At 39.1% G+C, this 25,095-nt stretch overlaps 1 long non-coding RNA gene across 2 annotated transcripts; it reads left to right on the forward strand.

The window, feature by feature from the left end:
* The first annotated feature begins 16,612 nt into the window (after positions 1-16,612).
* Positions 16,613-24,213, forward strand: LOC132125382 (uncharacterized). 2 transcript variants are annotated; one of them, XR_009426900.1, is made up of 6 exons: positions 16,613-16,783; positions 20,203-20,374; positions 20,449-20,776; positions 21,132-21,199; positions 21,305-21,348; positions 24,021-24,213. It is a non-coding gene; the product is annotated as an uncharacterized LOC132125382 (long non-coding RNA). The 2 variants fall into 2 exon arrangements; XR_009426899.1 differs by lacking the exon at positions 16,613-16,783 and adding an exon at positions 18,993-19,735 and having other exon boundaries at positions 24,021-24,212.
* The last annotated feature ends 882 nt before the right edge of the window (positions 24,214-25,095 follow it).

Consider the following 25,095-nt stretch of genomic DNA (forward strand, 5'->3'; position numbering starts at 1 on the left):
GTGCATTGGCTTTAGTTTACACTTGAAGTAGATTGCTCTATCGAAGCAATATACTATTTTCGTCGGTCACCGACGTGGAGTCGAGAGGGACCGACTGAAAGGGAACATCATGTTCTAAGACTAACTTACAAATATCTTAGAAAAGTATAAGTTTGGGCAGATTACATCACATTTATTTATTTACTTTTTATACTACTGTGGCTTTTTCTGTTCTGTAAATTTAGTATTTTCACATAATGACATAATTTATAAATAAATGACAGCTATATTGCATATTTTTTCTTGTATTTATGTTTTCGCTACTTTTCTAATGTCCTGTTGCAAATAAATTCTGTCTGTATGCATTTTTTGTCTGTATTCTTTTTTTTCTTTTACATAAACTGTACATTTTATAAAGCTACTCTGAGATGGTTATTGATATTTTGTATTCAATTTCTGCAGCAAAAGAAACAATGCACGCATTTACTAAACCCAATGAAACAAAAATGTAGAGAGGCTTCAAAAGAAACTACAGTGAAAAACACAATCTATGATCAATAAAATATACTGTCTATTGTGTAAGAGCAGACCTGAAGCATAAAATAATGCAGTTTCTGTAATTTCAGCTAATGATTTTTTTTTTTTTGTCATTGTGTTATAATTGACTAAATGTTCCTGTTGGAAGAGAACATGTTAGTGTTTGAATAATAATTTGATTTTGAAACATGTTTGCAGTGTTTTGTTAGACATAGTGTATTGTGTTAGTTTATTATTGTATTTTGAAAATTTGCTTTGGGGTTTAGTTTATATTGTGTGATTTTGAGCATGAAATTAACCATTTCGCCAATTTTGTGTTTTAGGTTTGTTGGTGCGTTAAGAGTTAAGTAAACTTGTTAACCCTTGTGAAAAAGAAGTGCACTTAAGTATACTTTTATAAAGTGTAGTCTACGTGATACGCAGTAATACGCTGTATACTCACTAGAAAAGGCCAAGGATTTCCGTATACCAACTTAAGAAAAACCGTGAGAATACGTAACAACTTGGTTTTGTGTCTAATCTTTTACACTTTTATTCATAAATTCACCCCATCTGTGTTTGCGAAGCGACACGGATTGAATCGTGGAATCCAGTCAAAAATAGAACTTGCTGTATAAAGCAGAACGTCACGGAATTTGGCTGATTTTGAATGAATGCATCTACATTAGGGCTGTACAATGAATCAAATATCGACATGTACTAATGTATATGAATATTTACAGTTTTTCTCAATCGCTTTGTTACATTTCTCAGATCAGAATTGAAATTCTCAAAACTACCTGTTCAATTCTCACATCATTGTGTCACTTGTGCATATCAAAAAGCAGTTTCTCATTTCTTTGAACAAGTTGCAAATGCTTTGGTACATCCATGCAAATGATTATGTACAATTCTCTGTTGTTTCCTACATTATCAGTTGCTAATGTCATGTTGCTCAAAATGTACTATATAGTTTTCTGTGCAATAGTCTTACCCCCCAAAACATCGGGTCTTTAGTTCATCGTATAAGTCATTAAAGGCAAAATGGTTAATCTAGTTGTCATAAACTGCCAAGCACACTTTTTCTTTACACATTATTATTAGAATTTCTTTGTCAATCTGGCATGAATTGTGCAAGTGAATCTTTACTAATGAAGAGAATGTAGATGATAAACCAATGATAAACCATTTCTCTGAAATTGCTCAAAGGTTCATCTCATGAATCTTCTATTGGAAAGCATGTACTGTATAGACAGATGACAACACAAGAGTTACACATTGACTTATTTTCATCTTTGTGCCCATATTTCTTTTTCCTTTTCTATATCACAATGACATTGTAAAGGTTTTTTTTTGTTTGTTTTGTTTTTTGGCCAGACCACTATTAACAGTTTAAACTGGGAATTCTATCCAGTCTCTTTCAATCAATATCCCACATACAGTAATGTGTAAATTTCTACTTTTGAAATGGATATATATGGCATACATAAGCATATGGCATACTGTTCAATACAGTAACTGTCATCCAAAATGTTGCCATAGTTTACATCAGAACATCTCTCCAGAGTACACTGTTATATTGACAACATGACTAAGCAATTTGACTGACTTATCCATAAACTATAACACAAGGACTTGTCATTCGATGGCACTGACATGTTCATTGACACAGATATTTACTTTTGAGAGATGAACTAAGGATTTTGAGTAAGAAAGTGGCTTTTGCAGGTTATCCATGGTGTTTTGCTATTTGTACAAATTGTTTTGAGAAATGCACTTACTGTTTTGCAAATTGTGAGTTTGATTCGAGAAATGTACCAAAGCGACTGAGAAAAACTGTAAGAAGAGACTACAGTTGTTCTACACGTATCTGGGAATGAGCGCTCAATATGTGCATTTTTGTCATTCAAATACACAGAATGTTCACTGTGTTTTCCCCCACGCCGACTCCGCTCTCACCACGCCCCCAAATATGACTACATGCTGACTGTATCTATGTTCCTGTATTTACTACAGCTGGCACACAAAAGCTACTGTCCTCATCATTTGGTTTGTTACCTGTAAAATATATGATGATTATAGGCTGTCTGCAGCAAGCGTGTACGTCTGCAGATTGCAAGACGGGGGCATAACTTGAAGTGGGCGTAACTCGAAGTAGGAGGCGTAACTTGAAGTTGTCTGAATCACACAGAACCACGTGAGATGTAGAAACGAGATGTTGTTGGCAAAATGGCAGCTCGTAAGGTGGCAACGGTGAGAATAACTTTCCCCGAGATAAATGTTTAAATTTAAGTTTATAAGTCAGTTTCTTGTTGTGTAGTATTGGTTCTGGAGCTGATAATCTATTAAAACTTAAGTTAAGTAAGCAAAAGTTATTGCGGGTAACACTTGGCGGTTAAAAGAACAAAATTTGCCAGATGTATATTGTTAAATCGCAAGTAGATAACGTTGAATTCAATAACGACGGGGTTTGCAGTTGTAGTGTCACATAGGTAAACTGTTAGCCAGCAAATACGGGAAACAGGATTTCTTGTGTGTTGTGAAGTGTTTTTATTGCAATGTTAAGTTCACTCATGAATATCACCAATATAAAGTGAAATCACCTGCTGTAGTTGTGGCTGGAATTAATACTGCTTAGTGAATCATAAAAGTGCTGGTTGTGCCGCTCTTAACAGGTGCACTTCAGCCTGAATAGAGTATTTAATGAGTTTACTGAAATGACGAGGGTGTATTACACCTTTAGAGAACATGACTCTTTTGGAAAATGTTGTAAAGTGTTATTGATCTGATCATGTGGGTAAACAATAAAATTCTTATTTTTTTAATTGCTTCCAGCTTCATCCAACGGTTTGTAGGGAAGGTACATTGAAAACCCCAATTTCTGAAGGCCCGAACTACAAATGCCACATTTGCAGCAAAACAGGAGCGTATGCATATGTTGTGGCACATATGCAAACCCATGAGAAGACAGCTGTTAAACATAGAGGTATTTGTTATTTTAGATAAATGTTGTAGAGCCTGATTTTTTTTTTAATTATTCACTAGTAATGTTAAGCTATTTATTTCAGTGTTAACTTATGTACAATTTTAATTCTGAACATTGCATCATAATAAAGAATGTATCTGTATTTTATATACACCTGTGTTTCTCTTTGTTTTTTAGGGTATAAAATGTACAGATGCCATGGTGTATGTTGCAGAAGCCATCATTATCACTGCTGCTATTGTGCGAGAATTATAACTCGGCAAAATTTATTTTTGAACCATGTGCAAAAATGTGGGTTTAGTAAGTTCGTGTGGGCAAGGAAGAGGACAAAGGGGTCGGCTGGACTGCTGACGTATTTATTTAACAGAAAAATAACTCAAACTTTGCAAACACCAAATGGTGACTTCTATTCTGACACGCTGTCACAGCACTTTCGATTTACTCCTTCCGGTTTCCGTTTCCGGTTCGGGTCAGCAGTCCGTCTCTCTCTCACTTGCAGCCTCCCACATAGAGCAGCCTTGACCTGGGTAAAGGCCTGCTGACACGGCTCCGTCCACTGGACCGTATCTGGCACCTCCTTTTTAGTAAGGTCAGTCAAAGGTCTGGTGAGGTCCGAATAATTAGGAATAAACCATCTATAATATCCCGCCAGCCCCAAGAACTGCCTTACCTCCTTTTTGGTCTTGGGACGTGGGCAGGTCGCAATAGCGGCTGTCTTATCAATTTGGGAACGCACCTGTCCATGCCCCAAGTGGAAGCCCAGATACCTTACCTCCACACGCCCAATCGCACACTTCTTTGGGTTGGCCGTGAGCCCCGCTCCCCTCAGTGACCTCAGGACAGCCCTCAGATGCTTCATATGCCGCTGCCAATCATTACTAAATATAATGATTTCATCCAGGTAGTCAGCCGCATATGCAGCATGGGGCCGCAGAATCTTATCCATGAGGCGCTGAAAGGTAGCAGGTGCCCCGAACAAGCCAAACGGAAGGGTAACAAATTGGTGTAAACCAAACGGCGTTGTGAAAGCTGTTTTTTCTCTGGATAATGGAGACAAGGGGATCTGCCAATAGCCCTTTGTTAAGTCATATGTCGAATAAAAACGAGACGTGCCTATCTGATCAAGCAACTCATCAACCCGCGGCATTGGATACGCGTCGAATTTCGACACAGCATTCACCTTGCGATTATCCACACAGAACCGGACTGAGCCATCCGTTTTCGGAACTAAAACTATGGGGCTCGCCCAGTTACTGTTGGATTCTTCTATTACCCCCATGTCAAGCATAGCGCCTAATTCAGCCTGAACTACTTTTTTCTTGTGCTCAGGTAAGCGATAAGGCTGGCTGCGAACTACCACGCCCGGCTCGGTCTCGATATGGTGCTGAATCAGGTTAGTAAGGCCCGGTAGCGCGAGAAGACGTCGGCAAACTCTGCCTGTAATTTAGTTAAATCAGTGAGTTGGGACGGCGAGAGGTGATCTCCACCTGGAGCCAGGGCGAGGGATTGTGGTTTGATATTTGCCTCTGGACCAAGATCATCCTCCCCCAAATCACCGTTGCCAACATCACTGATTCTGCCTCATTCCATTTTGTAAGGAGGTTGAGGTGGTAGATCTGACGAGACCCGTTCCTATCGGACAGTATTACCTCATAATCGAGATCTCCGACTTGTCGTGCGACCTCAAACGGTCCCTGCCACTTAGCCATTAATTTAGAGCTCGACGTTGGGAGTAATATAAGTACTTTCTCTCCCGGTGCAAATTTGCGCAACCTTGTTCCCCTGTTATACAGCTGGCTCTGGCGGTCCTAGGCTTGTAACAAATTCTCCATTGATAGCCGCCCCAATGTGTGGAGTTTTGTTCTCAAGTCCAGCACATATTGAATTTATTTTTTGCCCTGAGATGGTCCCTCCTCCCAAGTTTCTCTCAGTACGTCGAGCACCCCCCGGGGCTGGTGCCCATAGAGAAGCTCGAAGGGGGAAAACCCCGTGGAGGCTTGTGGGACCTCTCGCACAGCGAATAACAAGGGCTCTAGCCACCTATCCCAATTTTTGGCGTCTTCGTGAACGAAGTTACGGATCATGGATTTAAGAGTGCGATTAAATCGTTCGACCAGGCCGTTGGTTTGTGGTTGATAGACGCTAGTTCGAATCGATTTAATGCCCAACAATCCGTACAGTTCGCGTAGCGTACATGACATAAACGCCGTGCCCTGATCGGTGAGGATTTCTTTTGGAACCCCCACCCGGGAGATAAGACGAAACAGGGCATCCGCAACACTTTTAGCGGAAATGTTGCGGAAGCCACCGCTTCAGGATATCGTGTTGCATAATCAACTATGACTAATGCAAAGCGATGTCCTCGTGCCGATCGCTCTAATGGCCCGATGAGGTCCATTCCAATTCTTTCGAAGGGGACCTGCATTAAGGGAAGAGGGCGCAAAGGCGCTTTTGGGGTGGCCGGTGGGTTCACCAACTGACATTCCGGACAAGACGCGCACCACCTGCGCACGTTGTCATGAATGCCCGGCCAAAAGAAACGGGTCATGTGGCGATTTAGTGTTGCGGCCTGTCCCAAATGGCCCGCCATAGGATTAGAATGGGCCGCATGAAAAAGCTTTTCCCTGCGGCCCTTTGGAATTAACAACTGGGTTGTATTCACTTTTGTCCGAGCGTCTTGGGTCACTCGATACAACCGGTCTTTTAAAATGGCAAAATACGGATAGGAGAGCGGGAGGGCAGGATTGAGAGACTGGCCATCGATGGCGCCGACCTGTTGAAACGCATGTTTTAGTGTCTGATCCTGAGACTACTCCAGAGGAAAGTCATCACGCTCCGAGAGAATCAGTCTCCCTATTTCGTTCGGTTCCCCTGAAGCAGAACCCAGCGGTCCTGGCTCAGTTTCCCCCACCTGTACCCGCGCGGTCTCCTTCCGTGCCTTATTTCCCTTAAGAGGCATCCGCACATAACGACCCCAATAAAACCGTAAACGCAGGCCAATTTGTTCCCAAAATTATCGGATGCCGGAGGTGGGGACTAACCGCCACCTCCACACTATGCTTTTGTCCCTGGAATTAAATCATAATTGGGACGACCGGATACTCCACCACATCCCCATGTACGCACCGCACCGTCCCGGAGCTGTTGGGCCATCGCGAAGGGCCAACCGGCATCGCCCAACTCCAGCGATGACGTCCGCAAGCGGCGTGGAGGACGGGCTTTGCATGGCTGCGGCGGCGGTCCTTCTTCCTTCCCGGGTTTCCACTTCCCGGGTTTCGGGTTTCAGTGTATTAAGTTCGTGTGGGCAAGGAAAAGGACAAAGGGGACGGCTGGACTGCTGACGTATTTATTTAACAGAAAAATAACTCAAACTTTCTATTCTGACACGCTGTCACAGCACTTTCGATTTACTCCTTCCGGTTTCCGTTTCCGGTTCGGGTCAGCAGTCCATCTCTCTCTCACTTGCTTCCGTCTCCCCTGGCGTTTTATACTCTCTCCACGGCAATTACTGGAACAAGAAACAGGTGATGATAATTTCTGCCCAAACCACTCACTTACCGCTCGTCTCCTGATTCTCTCTCCCGCTGCAGACTTCGCTAAACCACGCCCCCCTGCCACAGTGGGTTAGCTGAAGCGTCAACAGGTCCCTGTGTCTCTGCACCATCCAGCGTCTGTGCCCCATCCAGCGTCTGTGAACCATCCAGCGTCTGTGTACCATCCAGCGTCTGTGTACCATCCAGCGTCTGTGAACCATCCAGCGTCTGTGAACCATCCAGCGTCTGTGAACCATCCAGCGTCTGTGCCCCATCCAGCGTCTGTGCCCCATCCAGCGTCTGTGAACCATCCAGCGTTGGTATCCCATCCAGCGTCTGTGAACCATCCAGCGTCTGTGAACCATCCAGCATCTGTGCCCCATCCAGCGTCTGTGCCCCTTCCAGCGTCTGTGAACCATCCAGCGTCTGTGCACCCTCCGGCATCTCTGCACCCTCCGGCATCTCTGCACCCTCTGGCATCTCTGCACACTCCAGTGCAGCTTCTTATCCAAAAGTCATTACACTGTCTAACAGTGATAAACCTACGTCATCAACTTGAGCCCAAACCACCTGCTCGAGTAACCCAATAATAATTAGGTCAAAGCCCCAAAAAACTACATGCACATACTGCAATTTAATTGTTAATAAAAAAAACATCAAGATACACATTCAAAGACGTCACTCAACAGCAGATACAGATGTAACGGCAAATCACCATCTACCATCCCAATGCATAGACTGTAATAAGGGCATTTTTGCTGTCAGAAGAAGCTTTTCTGGATTTGGAAACCCCATACATGTACAGAAATGCACCTGGGGAAGCAACCATCAAGTGAGCTGTGAGCTACAGCAATGCAAACGGGCTTCTGAATTTTCCAGAAGAAGTGGCTTAATGGGGTTTCAGTGCATCCATTTGAAGTCATTATCATACTGTCCTATTTCATCCGAACCAGACATCATCCTTAAGGAAGAAGTTCTGTCAGATATGGTAAGAAAAAAGTGGATTTCTGACAAAACAAAGAAATTGTGTCTTGCACGGAAGCAAAAAGCAGAGAATGAGAGCTACCCACTGAGTAAAGAGGTCTCATTTGGCAATGGAACATCGAAAATATATGTGTCAGTCCTGGAAACGTGCATCTCGTATTATTCTCGGTTAGGGAGAGTAATTGTTTGTTTTGACAAAAAAAGAAATACTTGGCACTGCCCATGCTCTAAGCCAAGGAATTCATGTCCTCATAAATCCATTGCGAAATGGCACTTGAACCAGACTCGTCCTGAACTTTTTCTAAAAGTCAGATGTACAGACAGTGATGTGTTTGACACATTTGCAGAAACTTGTCCTCCAGATGTGCACAGTACTGAGGAAAGGCTTCAATATCCACCTAATGGAAACGCTTTGATGGCAATTGTCCTTTACTTGCTGAACAACAAGAAATTGCCAGCTGTTCTGCCAAAAGATGTTTGTTCACCACAGAACATGGAAACACTCCCCAAGCATCTCATTCCACTGGAGACTTTTTGCACTGTATGCCCAGGAAAGATTCCTCTTTCGGATCCAATCTTAATTACACAGAAAGCGAAAATTATCATGTTCACTGGCATAATGGAAGGTGTGTGTAACTTAATTGTTAATTCATGTTATAACCTACAGTGATTCCATGACTAATACAGAATTATTTTCCTTCCTTATAGATGTGACCACATACTGTAAAAGGTGTGGGTTGTGTGGACATTTTTACCGATACCAGGAATCGGCAGAGGGGCTGCACAATTTTGATGACCACACAATATTAACACTGCATCTTTGTCTGTTCTTGAGACAGTCTGTACAGGTAATCTTCACTTCTACATTCATGCATGCAACTTTAATGCACCCATCATATTTTCCTAAACGCACGTCTTGTGTGTTTTTTAATGTACTATTTTAATCATTATTTTAAACGGGAACGATGTAGGAATTTTGATAATTCTTTATAAACAAGCAAGTTTGTTCTTCATTTAATAATTTCAGAAATGTAACTATTTTATTGTGTTTTTGTTCTAAAAGTTTCACCCTGAAATCCTAGTAAGCATTCACAAATGTCAACAGAAAAGCAAACATGACTTGACAATTTCTTGACAAATAGCATTTCAAATGCTATTACAGAATCACACTGCAGTTGGCAGGGCCTTGGACATCTTAGAACAGATCAACCAAAAAAAGTATCCAAACCATGACTCCCTTCTTCATGGTTATCTTCACTTTGAAGCGTTGACGGCACATAATTACCATTTTTCATGTGTGCACTGTGGGGTCCATCCACCTTTTGTGATAATGGACTTGCACAAGAAGGGAGTTTTTAGCATGCCAGGTAAGAAGTGGTCTTTCTCCTCTTTCAAGTTAAGGCAAGTTGAGCTTTATTGTCATTCTGCTACATGTGTGGACATACTGTACGGTGGAACTAAATGTTGTGCCTCATAGGACCACGTTGCTACATAAATACAGACATACAACAATGAAGTAAAACAGTATAAACCTATACACAACTAACTTACTGACAGATTTTGACTATAAATATACTATATATAAATGTTTACCTATACATAAGCTAAAAAAAAAAAAATAACATACTGGGATGCGTTTCCCAAAACCATAGTTGCTAACCTGTAAGCTGTAATGTCTTACAGTGAGCGATATTGAGGATCCCCCACCACAGTTTGATGGCCACGTTGATATTGAAGAATTCTGGCAATCTGGTTTGATGGCCACATTGATATTGAATAATTCTGGCAATCTGTTGACCAAGAAATTATTTGCAGAGGCTTTTTACAAAGTAAGTTGTAGATATGAAAAAGTATCCTGCAGCCATATTTAGAAATGTTTTCCAAAAGATCTCTCTCTCTGTTTACAATGCCCTGTAATTATCTGTGCGCATGCTTTTCTAGTGCCATGGATAATTTTTTATATTATTTTAACTGCCATAATCTGTTAAGTGCAGTAACATTTAAGAAAACTTTTGTTTTTCATCTAAAAAGGTAACCATGGGAATCCATTTAAAGTTTCACCTTCCTATTCAAAATGGGCACCGTGGATTGGTCCCCTCACCAGAGCCAGCAATAAAGTACTCAACACTGAGTATGCCAAAGTTACCGCAAAGAAGTCTGTTGCAGAAAATGTGGACATTGACATCACAGAAGAACGACTGTCAAGTGAACTAATATGATAGCAATGCATACATTTTAATTATGTGTTTTTCTCACAACCTAAGCACTACAGCAGAGTTAAAAACACATAAAATTGAATACAATATACAACAATGATATCAAACAAATCTGACACTTAAACATAAGCAATTTATAAAGGTGGGTTTTCAATAAATTTACTGGATGTTTATAATCTGCTGGATGTTTTTGAAACCGCTTCCAAGTTTGGTTATTAACTAAAAGCAAGAAAAATTATAATCTATCCTGCTTTGTAAGTAATGGTAGTTATTGCATCTACATTTTTTCACAGGTTGATGCCTTGAGAAAACTTATAAAAGAATGTGGTGTGGATTCAAAGGGCTCAAAAATGGATCTTCTCCTCCGTTTGAGGGAGGAGACGAAAACAAGGAGCACTTATGACAAAGTGTTTCAAAAGGTTTGGGGAGCATCTGGTAAGTGCCCTAACTATATGTTGTTCCATAATCTATGTAATGATCTAAGCAAATATTGAATAGTTATTGTGACGAGTGGGGCGGGGCCGAGGGACATGGGAGCGAGGCCGGTGGAGTGATTGGAGATGAGCTACACCTGTTCGACCCGCCGGTCTCGAGGCCCACGGAGGAGATGGAAGGATATAAAACTGGAGCGACGACAGTGAAGGACGAGAGAGGACCAGGCCTGGGCTTTTAGTTGTGTTTTGGTTTTTTTATTTGAGCGCACCAGTCGTCCGTTAGGGGCTGGTGCGCTGTTTTGTGTTGATTTTGCTTTATTAAAATGTTGTTTGATTGTCCGCCGGTTCCCGCCTCCTTCTTCCCGATGATTAGCAAGGTTTAATTCATTACAGTTATATTTAACATGTCAGTATGAGTCTATACGTGTACCTGGAGACAGCTAGGTTAATGGCAATGCTAATGGTGTGTATTTCCATTTCAAGGTGGCTGGGCAGTTATCTTGTGTCCTTGTGGCATTGTGAACTCAGTCAAATTCAACATAAGAGCTGAAAGCCCACGTGATTATGCAGATATGTTGCTGTCATTCCAACATTTCCCAAACATTGTCATCTATGATTTTGCTCGAGGACTAGTGACTCATACCAACCTAAGGGAACCAGACAGACTGCCCTTCAATCCATATGAAGGAAGAGTGGCTGCAGCTATCCCAGAGAATATTGAATCTGCTAAGAGAGGGGAACTGAAAATAAATTTGCCATGGTTGCAGTTGAAAAAAGACCCACCTGATCCTAATGGCCATCCTGCAACTGGTTCCGCAGAGCACTATGCATTGTATGACACGTTTCATCAGTATAACACAAGAGATGAAAAGGATGCTCTGAGAGTAATTGGACTTGTGCCAGAGCTATGTGGGTGGATAAACTCCCAGACAGCAGAGCAGCTGTTCTCTGGCATGTGAAAGAACAACTATTTCATGAACTCTCTCTCCCCAGCAAGCCACATCTTCCTTATGCGTAACATTTTGCATTCACCACAATGAGAGCGTTAACCAGAAGGCACTGGAGGACTTTAAAAGATTTCTCATGGAGATATCACCCTTGATGCATATGGAAAAGCCATTTTGGGTATTTATAATTCGATTTCATTATTTTAATACATTTACATTTAAGATCTATTCTAGGACAACTATTATTTCAAGTAACAAATATACCTAAAATATCTGCATCTAGGGAACTATCATTCACCCAAACATCACTGAAGGAAACCATTGTTTAAATGTGTGCCTACGTAATTCTAAATATTTTTTATGTCTTATCACTGTCAAATGCTTAGAACTGTCACTGTCTTGCAGTGCATGCGGATGTCCCTACAGATGTGGACATGGAAGCCCACTGTGGTGAGCAATGTGAGGCTCTGACTATGACAACAAACCTCAGGCCCTGTCGTGCCTCATGGACACTAGGATTGCATCATCCCCTTCAAGACAAATTGGTATGTTGGATGTACTGCTTTGTCACAAAGATTTATTAATAGACAATATTGTGCCATTTATTTTGTATTTGTTGAAGTTCTTTAAGTGTTGGAGCTTAAAGTTATCAGGCACCATGCCTAATTTTAGGCATAGAGCAGTTTTAAATTCACATTTCACATTTGAAACTGCTTGCATTTCTTTGTAATATGTGTAATGTATAGGTAAATTATGTACTGGATGAGGACCGACCGATGAATGAAACAATCAGAAAAGATGGTCAGACATGCCTCACATGACAGAACTTTGTAACCCTGGGACTAAGAGAGGAAATGGATTCAGTGGTGAGGAACATTTTTAGTTTTACTTTTGAAGTAATTTAACTTTTTATGGAATTGGTATTAAAAAGTGTTGTATTTACAGGTGGGAAATGCTTGTTTCAGGATTATCAAGGAAATAATTCAGCATCAAGTGTGTGTCTGTATATACAGATATATGTGACACATTCAATTGAAAAACTGTCTGTAAATATTGATAGAGATGTCTACTACAGGGAAAAGATGTTTACATTGTAGATCTCCATATTCCACCAACTTGGCTCTTGCCCTCATCCTGTGACCCTCTCCTCTCTCTTCCAGTAAGTAACCACAATATATTCAAGTAATAATGATAATCCTTATGTTTTTCTTTTTAAGAAAAGAAAGCTCTTCCAAAAGTATATGAAATTAAAGATCAAAGATGAAAGAGTTCTAACATTCTCAGGCAGAGTTGAAAATAGCCTTAATCAAAATTAATGAAAATTTGCAAAACAATCTTTCTTGTTTAAGTTGGACTCCCAAAAGAAAGATGCCTTGATTTTCCCCCTTTGGACCCCAGGGCACTATCTGCTGTGTGTAAGTGAATTTTTAGTATTTATTCCAAAATCATACTTCATCATTTATTCTATAAATCATGGAGGATTTATACTGAAATAAACACATTTAAGTTGTAGGTCCTGATTCTTTTTAACCTTCTGTAATCCTGCCTTTGACTTGGATCTTTTGTGCAATGGTGAAGATTTGTTGACTCATTTCCAAGACCACTTTCCCTGTAGGTTATTAAGCCACTTAAAAGAGAGATTTTGTTCCTGGATTCCCAATATTCAGAGAGAGGACAAGGCTTTACTCACGGACCTTATCGAAACATCTTAAGGTTTCTAAAGAAAGATGTTTACTGGAAGGGGTGTTCCTCAGCCTTGTTCAGACTGTTTGATTACTGTTAGTCATGTTCCCAAGACTTGCTCTGATCGTTTGAACTAAAGCTGTTTGTCAGTCGTGTTCCGAAGACTGAAATGTTCTGTAGTTCCTCAACAGAACTTTTTGTGTCTGTTCCAGTAGTTGTTAGTTACTGATGCTTTGTTTTTATCAGGTCTGTTGCACAGCACATTGTCTCGGAACCATTGACTGAATTAACAGGCCTGGATGTTAAGGTAAAAATCATTTGTAAAGGACATTTATCCGCATATCACTTTTTAAATTATTGGTTTGTCACAACTTGGGCTATTACTACTTTGACTATTTCTCACTTCAACCTTACAACCTGAACACTCTACAATAACCAGGCAAGACCCTATCACACTAACACACATCTCTACGCTAGTTTGCGGTTCATTAAACTTGATTACTTTTTATTTATTTTTAAAAGGGGCTCCCTCGACAACATTATGGCATTGACTGTGGAATCTTCATGATAATGGTAAGTGAACAGTTTTCCAGTAAAATAAACAAAAACAAAAAAAACTTTTTTAATTCATGTTATCTCAGATAAAGTCCATGAACAAAACCTATAGCCCTTGTCATACATGCAGGTTTACTTTATTTTACTGGCATTAGGCTTATGTGTGAATGGAATAAAGACTGCGGAATAAGGATGGCAGCACAATGTCTTTGCTCAGTGATGCAGCTGTTGGTTGTTTCCTGTCTCAGTTCCACCTAAAGCAGTTTTTGTTAATTTAATGGGAGTCATACTGTTGCAATAGAAGATTCTCTTTTTCGTTTTATCTAGCTTGCTGACTTCTGAATATGCACACATAAAATTAATTGTGCTAACTTTGCTATATTTGAAGTACTCCTGGTATGTTGCCATGAAAGCTCCATTTGATTTCACAGTTGTAAGTATGAATTCAATACTACTTCATAACTATGGTTAATATATGTGCATTTTGATTTTGGATTTGGTACAGGAAGCAGCTCCCTCTGTGGTCTTTCCTGAGATTTCTTCCTCTTTTACCTTTGGGTTTTTCTGCTAAAAGTATTGTCATCCTGTTTTGCTTTATTTGAATGTGTGGGCCTGTTTTTATTATTATTATTATTCTGGAAATTGTGAGTTGGGCCTCCATATTAACTTACATAACTTTCAACTTAAACTGTAAATGTATTGTTTTCTGGTGTCTTCAGCATGACATGCCCTGCTTAAGCAGGTGGTGGTGCACAGTGTTGGTGGAGAATCTTGAGATTGAAGGGTACGAGTGTCTTTAAATTCAAGACAAATTCAGGATATTATCATTGGTAATCTGGGGCAGCAATGTAAATGTAATTTTATTTTATTTAATACTATAGCCATGGCCGGAGGTTTGCCCACTTTACCAAGCAGGGAATAGAGATGGCCAGTGGAAGTCTGGACCGAATTTTCCGCATCCCTAGGAAGAGGAAATACGAGGTCACCATCATAAGAATTATGACCAAATTTTAAAAGGCCTAAAACTTGGTTTTAAGATGTAATTTTTATTATTGTGCTTTATATGTAATAAGCTGAGTAATATGTATCTCATTTCCTTCATGTAAAGGAACCTGTCCTCTCAAACCCATGCAAGGTGAAAAAGCCATGCAAAGTTGAGCCCTCTCCAAAGGGAATTGGTATTTTGCAGGCATGTAAACATCCCAGCTTTTCACTTCTTATATACTGTATCTTAATCCAAGATGCAACAAGAACTACATATGTGCAATTTGCAGGCCACAGTTGAAGCGTACAGAACATGTAAATTAAGATCATTCCTTTATATTGGTCCAAGATAATGATGACTTAATATTGAGGCTACTGATTTTGCAGTGACTTATGTTATATGTTTACAGCTGCCTGAGGAAATTTTGCACAGAATCTTCATCCATGTGGTGCTGCAAGATGGAGACTCGGCAATCCATACCCTGGCTCTCACATGCACGCATTTCTGGAGGGTAGTGAGAGAAGAATCCTTTTTGAAGGAAGCACACTTCTGCTGGCTTGACAGTAAGTTTTGACCCTTTCCTTCTTCATATATATATATATATATATATATATATATATATATATGAAGTCACTTACGGGATCATTGTGAGCTATGGATGCACTGAACTTGGACATGTTGGCTTGCTGCTTTTTACATTGCAGCAAGTGCATAGCAAAACGTTTAGAACTTGAGAAAGGTTTGAGATGTGTTTGTCCAATTTTATACAACTGAATGTCCTGCAAATGCCAGTAATACAACACCGATTTTGTGTTCTATTATTTTGTCATCAGGTGTGGTGAACTGGGACGCATTTTCAGAGGAGCATAGAAGGACCTACAGAACTCCATATCGAATCTCATGTTGCATTCATTGCAATTCTCTATACAAAGACTGTGAAGGCTACAGGGGATGTGGACAGAGGGGAAAACTACAGGGATTCTACTCCGACAATGAATTTGCAGGATACTGCAGTGCTGACTGCTTTTATGAGGCTGGAGGCACTTTGTAATAACTGATGTTCTTTCTGTTGGATGTGATTTTTCTATTGAATGTTATATGCATGTTAGAAAGGTTCAGACTACATGCATTTCTACATTTTTGTTTGGTCTCTGTTCTGTAAAACTGAAAGCACTTTATATGGCAGTTAATAAATTCAGTTTACAAAGAATTTATGCATTTTCCCCCCACATATTGCAGGTGTCTGTTTCTATAAATCTAAATGCAAAGTGGGCTGTAGGTTGGCACCATTGTTATCATAGGCAATGTATGTTGACAGGCTTGTACTACGATTCACCATGGTAACAGGTAAATTAAAGGCAGACCTTAATGGACATAAAGATATAATAGTTCAAGAATATGTACACAGTGGACATTTATCTTTAAAAAAAAAAAACAACTCAGAATGTGGAAAAGTTATCAATAATTTACAGTTAAGTTTTGTAAATTCATCATTAACCAGACTTACATGTCGTTGGGGTGTATGTAGAACATCATATATTTTTCATAACACTTCTTAACACCTGAAAGTCAAGAATGCTGAGGAAGGTTAAGTTTTAATTGATTATCAACTCCAGAATCAATAATGCACAACACGAAACTGATTTACGTACTAAAATTTTAACCATTATCTTGGAAAAAATCTCACCATTTGACATGAGCGGCCATCTTGCCAACAACATCTCGTGTCTACATCTCGCGTGGTTCTGTGTGAATTGGACAACTTCAAGTTACACCTCCTTCTTCAAGTTCAACACGTTCTCACTCCCAACTCGTCACATATGGTCGCTTGGTCAGGACCCCTTGGCGTCACATTTTAACGCACTTGGTATCCCTTTGGCGTCATTTTTCAACGAGCAGGGCAGTCCGATAGACTTCTATGGAACCCTGAACCCGAGCCTGAGGCGCCGAAATTTGACGTTTTGGGTAAGCACACGCAGCCCTTTGTTTGCTGTGGATGAAAAAATAATAATAATAAAGTTTGCTGTGGATGGATCGAGACTACAATAAATACGAATAGATAGGAATAGGCTACAATAAATGATCTATGCCGAGGCTGGTCAAAGGGTGTCCCCAATATCCTCTTTATCTGGCCACACAACTAGGTTTTAATGTTAAGAAATCCCTCGCAGTCTGATATCAAAGCGCCCTCTGAGAAATAGGGGGGAGCGTTCGTCGTGTTGTTTAACAGCATTCAGCGGTGAGTTTAACAACGCTCTACTGCAGGTAGAACAGCATCCAGATGTGAGTTTACCAAAACAACGCTCAACTGCAGGTAAAACACTATTCAGAGGTGAGTTTAACAACGCTCTACTGCAGGTAGAACAGCATCCAGATGTGAGTTTAACCAAAACAACGCTCAACTGCAGGTAAAACACTATTCAGAGGTGAGTTTAACAATGCTCTACTGCAGGTAGAATAGCATCCAGATGTGAGTTTAACCAAAACAACGCTCAACTGCAGGTAAAACACTATTCAGAGGTGAGTTTAACAACGCTCTACTGCAGGTAGAACAGCATCCAGATGTGAGTTTAACCAAAACAACGCTCAACTGCAGGTAAAACACTATTCAGAGGTGAGTTTAACAACGCTCTACTGCAGGTAGAATAGCATCCAGATGTGAGTTTACCAAAACAACGCTCAACTGCAGGTAAAACACTATTCAGAGGTGAGTTTAACAACACTTTACTGCAGGTAGAATAGCATCCAGATGTGAGTTTACCAAAACAACGCTCAACTGCAGGTAAAACACTATTCAGAGGTGAGTTTAACAACGCTCTACTGCAGGTAGAACAGCATCCAGATGTGAGTTTACCAAAACAACGCTCAACTGCAGGTAAAACACAATTCAGCGGTGAGTTTAACAACGCTCTACTGCAGGTAGAACAGCATCCAGATGTGAGTTTACCAAAACAACGCTCAACTGCAGGTAAAACACTATTCAGAGATGAGTTTAACAACGCTCTACTGCAGGTAGAACAGCATCCAGATGTGAGTTTACCAAAACAACGCTCAACTGCAGGTAAAACACTATTCAGAGGTGAGTTTAACAACGCTCTACTGCAGGTAGAATAGCATCCAGATGTGAGTTTACCAAAACAACGCTCAACTGCAGGTAAAACACTATTCAGCGGTGAGTTTAACAACGCTCTACTGCAGGTAGAATATCATCCAGATGTGAGTTTACCAAAACAACGCTCAACTGCAGGTAAAACACTATTCAGAGATGAGTTTAACAACGCTCCGCGGTGCGTGCAGTAAGCTTTTTTTTTTTTTTTTTTTTTTTTTTTGTGCGTGCAGTAAGCAGTTTAAGCGTTTTCTTTCTTATTTTGTTAATAGGAGTCTGGTATTGATAAATAAATGTATATATGCTTGTGGTAGATTAATCAATGTTTATTTATTTATTAAATATCCTCTAAATTAATAACTCTGACGTCATTGTATGGCGCGATCATGATCCCAAGGTCCATTGCGTTTTTCCCTTTCCACTCGGTAAGTAGAAAAGTTAATTAATAGAGATCGAGACTATTCTTAAATTTACATAATAAAACTGTAGAATCAGGACAAGTTGTGTTTAGAACTTTTAGACGTGTAAGGCAGCAATTTATTAGGACGGTTAATGATAGAAAACTTTATATATATATATATTTAAATTACTTGCTGCACCACATGTGCAGTAGGCTAGCAAAGTTACCTTATTCAATTCAAAGTTAATTTTTTTCCGCATATAATCATGAAGGTGCAATCATGGGGAATACAAGATTTTCAGTACTGATGTTTTTCCAGTTACCTATTTTATATAGCTCAAACTATTAAGCCATTTTAGCTAACATTATAAATGGTCAGGCCAGTAATTGTTTAAAATCCACGGATAATTTGATAATAAATGCCTAAATATTATCTATAATAAACAGTAGAAACAAATTCATAACAACAACAGTATTGTGTCTCAGCACAATTTCTCACTATAAAATAAATAATTTAAATGTTCTTTCAGAGGTTATATAGGAGGCTATGTTAAACATTGCAACTTTTCTATTTCTTTCTTTTGTATTAAAATAACAAAATTCCAGCTGCCCAAGCCCATTTATTCACACATGGTGCAACCCAAAATAAATCAAATATACTTTGAAGAATACTGGTGTAAAGTGTAAGGCACAGGTGTCAAACTCAGTTCCCGGAGGGTCGCAGCCCTGCAGAGTTTAGTTCCAACCCTAATTAAATGCACCTTACTCAGCTAATCGAGTCCTTAAGGTTTATTTCAAAGTTAAAGGTATGTTTCCTGGAGCAGGGCTGAGCCCCTTCAGGAACTGAGTTTGACACCTCTGGTGTAAGGTGTTCAATTATTAATATATTTTTTTTCTCTCTCATCAGGTCTTTCAAATTTGCCTGCTCTTTATTCCAAACCCCGACCACACATACAGACAAACACACTCACTCACTCACTCACACACAATAAAGGCACTTTTAAGAGCCACGTCTGTCCTGTTTACCTGTCTGTGCTGTAGTTTACTTGTCACTCTCTTTTTAGCTCTCTCTATATCTTTATCTCTATTTTCATCTTTATTTGTTTTATTTGACCATCCTTCCAGTTCTCTTAATAGTTCCTAAAAATCCTCTTTATCATAACAGTTTGTCCATCTGTTGTTTGTTTTTGTGTATATTTCTTGTCTAGTCATGACAAGGCCCAAATTCAGGCCCTGCCCTTCTTGCCAGACTCCCAATCAGGCAAGCAGGAAAACTTGTCATGTCTGCTTTGGAAGCCTGTCCACCAAAAACAAAATAAAATAAAAAGTGGCATCACTGGATAGCCAGTGGGGGAAATCTGTCCTTAAAAGCAGAAATGCTGGGCGTATAATTGATTCTGCCCGTATTGCAGTAAGTTAAAAAGTTCATATTTCATACATTATTGTGAAGTGAAACCGAAAGGCCATGTTTTTGACATACGGAATATCATACTAATATGATCTGGCCTTTACAAACATATTTACATACATCTTATTTCATACATGGAAGAATCCATCTTGACTTATACATTTTGTTAAAGAGTTAAAAAATTGTATTCTGTGTCAAGTATTAAGTAAGTCATGATGGCAATGGCAGAAACTGTAGCAGTACCTCTGGCCTTACCTTATATTGATGATCGATTGTATACAGTTCAAGAGTAATGTGTCTTCTAAAATAATCTTAATGAAACAGGTTATGGCTCATTTTCTTGCATTGTTTTTCATTAAATGAAATTTCTTTAACAGTACTGATGTTTCTAATACTTCAGTGGGTGTACTGTAACTAACTAATGTGTGTAATAACTAATGCAGTGTAATAACTGCTTTTGTTCATTTCAGGTGCAGAAACTTGAGGCTGTCGGATACAAGCCAATTTTATTTATTGGGAAACAGGACAAAAGGACTTCAAATAAGTGGGTGGCAGATATTATCACGCATCTGCACCCCACTCCTGTCACCAAAGTGTTTTTGGAGAAGATGCGGAGGGCTTATGAGTTTATCTTAACAAAAGGTAAGAGTAATGTTTTTGTTTAGAATACATGTATATTTATTTGTTACTATGTACATATTAAATTTGTATTTTAGCAACCTCCACAGCACAGCAGCCGGAGAGTGTCGCCGCGGAGCAGCCGGAGAGCCTCACCAAGCAGTCTGAAACTGTGTTTGTTCTCAATCTTGTTCCTGTGTCTTGCTCGCTCTCTCCAACCTCTCTCTCTCCTCCTTCCTCTGCTACTTCTACAACTATTCTTCCCTCACTTTCTTCCCCTCTTCCACCTCCACTGCGGCAAAGGAAAAGAAGGTTAAACACCTTTACCGCGTCTCTCGTACCCTGTTTCTCCTCCATATCCATCTGCCTCTTCCATTTCCAAGCCTTTGAGTCCGGAGGTGCCACTGGTAAAGAACAGAAGAAAAGGTAACTTTTTGCATGATACAACTTACTCCACACTATTAATAAATTTGCTCCCAGTCAAAGCTGACTTCATCTAAATTGGATTCATTCAGCTAACCAGGACATTGATAGCCAGTTCACAGTATTTTGTTATTTACATAGTTATTTAGCTCTGTGTTAGTGGCCAATGTCCAAGCGCTTTGGGAAACCAATCCTGTACATTTTGCTTGATTGACAAAAACAGAAACAAATTCACTTTGACACGAATGGAAAAGACTGCATATCTCCTCACATGTGAATTTATAAATATGGGCTTGTGTGATTCAGCTACAAAGCATGGCATTCGTGGCTTAAAAAACTTGTCTTTTCATTATTTCAGGTTGTCAAAAATGTAGTAGGCAGAAGGTTTTCCTTTTTGATAAAATAACTGGGGAACGAATAAATGAGGTAAAATGTCTCATAAGGCCATGTGCTGGCCTTTCAAAGGTAATATCCAGTGATTGCTTAAACAGTTAAAGTAATTATTACTTGTGTGTGTTTGTGTTTGTGTAGGGGAAAGCTGAATTGAAAGTTCACTGGTTGCCTTGCACTGTGTGGTAAGTCATGTTTTATTTCCTAGTTAATTCCATTTCAATGCAATGGATTAGTCCATTCCATGACCCAATACAATGTTGGCAAATTTCAACTGCTTTCTTGCAAGCAGCATGGAAGTTCATGTCAGTGATGTCCAGTGTTGTGGAAAGTAATGCATTGCAATATTGCATTACTCCCTAAAAAAGTAACTCATTGCGTTACTTAGTTACTTTTTATTTGCATTACTTTTTTCACCTGGGCTTGTTTGTTTGTTTGTTTTAAATAACAACAAAAAATATATATTTTGGAAAATGTTTAAGGCCCTTTCACACCAAACATGAAAATAATAAGCCTCAGGCAGAAGGAAATGCATATCCATTCCTGTACAGTGAAGGGCGTAAATGTGAGTAAATGTTCACATTTAGTCTAGATCAGGGGTGGCAAACCCTGGTCCTGGAGAGCCACAGTCCTGCGGAGTTCAGCTCCAACCCTAATCAAACACACCTGAACAAGATCATCAAGGTCTGAAAGGCTGCTAGAAAGCTACAGGCAGGTGAGTTCTTATGAGGGTTGGAGCTAAACTCTGCAGGACTGAGAGCTACAACACCCATCATGTTCACACAGCACACACAACACCTCTTTAGCACTTTATTTCTCTCAACATTAGGACAGGAGAGCTGTCAGTCAATAAATGTGAAAAAGTAACTTAGATATTTTGTTATAAGCTCCCAGATCTTGGCAGTAAATAATCCTCTGAGGTAGCCTGTAGAAAAACTGGTGTGAGGTCGATGGTCAGTACTCTGATTTAAATAGCGATGAGCTAGAGGCATTGGGAAGAGCTAGATCTGCAATCCTGAGGATCAGACAGAAAAACAAATAAAGGGATTGGTGTGGGTGCCATTCACATAAAAAAAGAGTTATAGTATATAAAGTGTGTTTGTGTGTGCGTTCTTGTATACATGGTTGTATACAAGGACACAAATGTGTGTAATGACATGGGTATTACAATATAAACATGGTTTATGAGGACACACTAAACAGTGTTTTTTTTTTTATTCAAAAATGCTGACAGTTTCCTGTGATGGGCAGGTTTAAGCCAGGCACACACTTAAGGATTGTAAGGCTTGTTATGACTGTAATTTAATACTTACGACTGATCATGCCCAAGTGTGTCAAGTCATAGCCAGTTGCGTTTAGTCAGTGTTTACAGTCGCATTTAAATTACTTGTTAAATGTGCTTTAGTCAAAGAAAACTGTCTTTGTGTGTTGAACTCAGAATGTTTCAGCTAGTCGTTAAGTGTGTCCCTGGCTATAGAGGCAGAATATACAGTTTGCTAATGTAGAATATACAGTTTGTATAGTGTAAAAACATTACGCCTATGAAATGTCCCCACAATTCACAAAAACAAACGTGTGTGAGTGTGTGTGTGTGTGTGTGTGTGTGTGTGTGTGTGTGTGTGTGTGTGTGTGTAACTGAAATTATTAGTCTTGAGTCTGGTTGTTAACTGAGTGTGTCTAAATTTGGAATGCTTGGAAGACTATTCCATAGTTTCAGAGACAAATGGGAGAATGATCTATATTTAGAATATTATATGAAGATCTTGGAATTCTGTGATTGGAGCGGACACAAGGTATTGTTGGTAATGAGGAGCTGCACCATCCAGTGCTTTTCAAGTAATTAATATAATTTTAAAGTAGTTGACAAGCAGCCAATGTATTGACAATGAAATGGTGCTGATTTGATCATATTTTCTACTTCTAGTAAGTGGCCTAGTGGCCACATTTTAAACTAGCTGAAGCTTATTGAGCCTGCAGGACATCCACCCAATGCATTACAATAGTAGCAGTGATTCATCCCCAAAATTTTTCAGTATCTGAAACACTAAGCATGTGTCATATTTTAGCAAAAGTTCTAAGATGGAAAATCTGGAAATTTTCAAAGGACAGATTGCAGTCGAGCATAAGATCTGTGTTCTAAACTGTTATGGATGACTTAACAATACATCCACTGAAAGTCAAATTAATAAACTTGCTTTTGGAGGTTTTTTGGACCAATAATTAATATTTCTGTTTTGCCATAATTTCTTAAATAGGATGATACTGGAATTCGTTTGCATTAAAGATGAGAGCAGAGATAGCAGTGATGATAAAATACATGAGGAAGATCAGAGACAGAGAAGAACAGTAATAAATATTAGTGAAGAGGAGAATAATGAAGGCAATGGGATCAAGATGCAGCCACTACCCTTATCCAGAGTTGGTAGAACTGCCGAATCTGCTTGGAACACAATATGATAACATGCTGAAATTTCTAAACTTATTCTGCCTCTGCAAGTCAGAAGTAGCCACTTTTCAACAAATCCAAGAGTGTTTTTTTCTCCTAACAAATAGGGGATTTTCCTCAACCCACTAATATAACTAAATCCCTCAGAAACAATTTGAAATCACTAAATTTTAAAGTACATTGCTTTCAGTGTACAAGAACTGTATGGAAAATTGTAATATTAAAAGTAACTAGTAACACTAGTAAATAAAGCTGCCAGACCTTGTACTTGAGAAAAAAGAGATGTAATGTTATAGAAGTATAAAACTGTGTAAAATGAAAATATGCCAGACAGTAATTATAAACCTGACGGTGATCTTGATTTTTGCTCTGTGTTCTAATAACATTATGTGCACTTATGATGTTTTACAGTGGCAAAACCTGGGATGACACATGGGAGCCTGCGAGTGAATTCCAACACATTGTGCCAAAGTCCCCACATCCCAACCAGCTTTCAGCATGACAACATAGTCACCATAGACACCTGGACTCATCAAGCACCCTTCAATGCAGTTTATTTTTGAGTGTTTTTGCTTGCTGTTTGTTCTTCAGTAATTTTTTTGCACAGTACCCAGTCTCTTTTAGTGTTTAGTCTCTTACAGTTGTCTTTTTAAAAAAAAACTTTTTGCATTGGTCTTGAACTGCTTAACAGTGTACCTTGCGAGATCTTAAGTTTCTTGTCCGTGCTCATAAATAGCAAATAATACTCCAAAAGCTACTAAATTGTCACTCAAGGTTTGTAGTCATGTTTGAAGTGTTTGATTACAATAATAGATATGAATTACTTTATTATTTATAGTCATAATTGTAATTGCCAATTTATAATAAGTTTTCCTTGCATTTAGTCTAGTTTTTTTTTTTTTTTTTTTTGGGGGGCTTCTTTAAAGGGAAGAAAATAATATGTTTCCTGATGGCAGACTTGCATCTCCTGGTTTGTAAAAAAAAAAAAGAGAAAGGCTTTAAAACATTTTTTATTTAAAGCCTGTTGGGTCACATACCTGCAAAAGTTACATAAGTATGTTATGTTTAATAGATTAACTTACCTCTTATAAAAATTACTGCATGCTAGAATAACTATGACAGTAATTTTCATTTTGTAATAAAAAATGAAATATTTTGATATATTGAATTATTTAATTCACATACAGTGCACAGCTGCCACAATTTTTTAATATTAGTTACCCTCTGCTTCATGCTATGGAAACCAATGGACTTGGAAAAAATGTTTCACTTTAATCTGTTTCAGTGAATTTTATATTTATATATAAATTATATAATAATTATTTTTAATATTCTACTACATAGTAAAGAAACAAAAGGGCCCTGTAGACCTGCCAATCACATGTAATTCAATGATACCCGCAAGTCAACTCAACGAGAAAGACTAGAACGGAATGGGATATACACAGTAAAAAATGGGGTGTTAATTTTTCAGAGTAAAGTTATT

This window comes from Carassius carassius, chromosome 43 (genome assembly GCF_963082965.1).
Source record: "Carassius carassius chromosome 43, fCarCar2.1, whole genome shotgun sequence".
Lineage (NCBI taxonomy): Eukaryota > Metazoa > Chordata > Actinopteri > Cypriniformes > Cyprinidae > Carassius > Carassius carassius.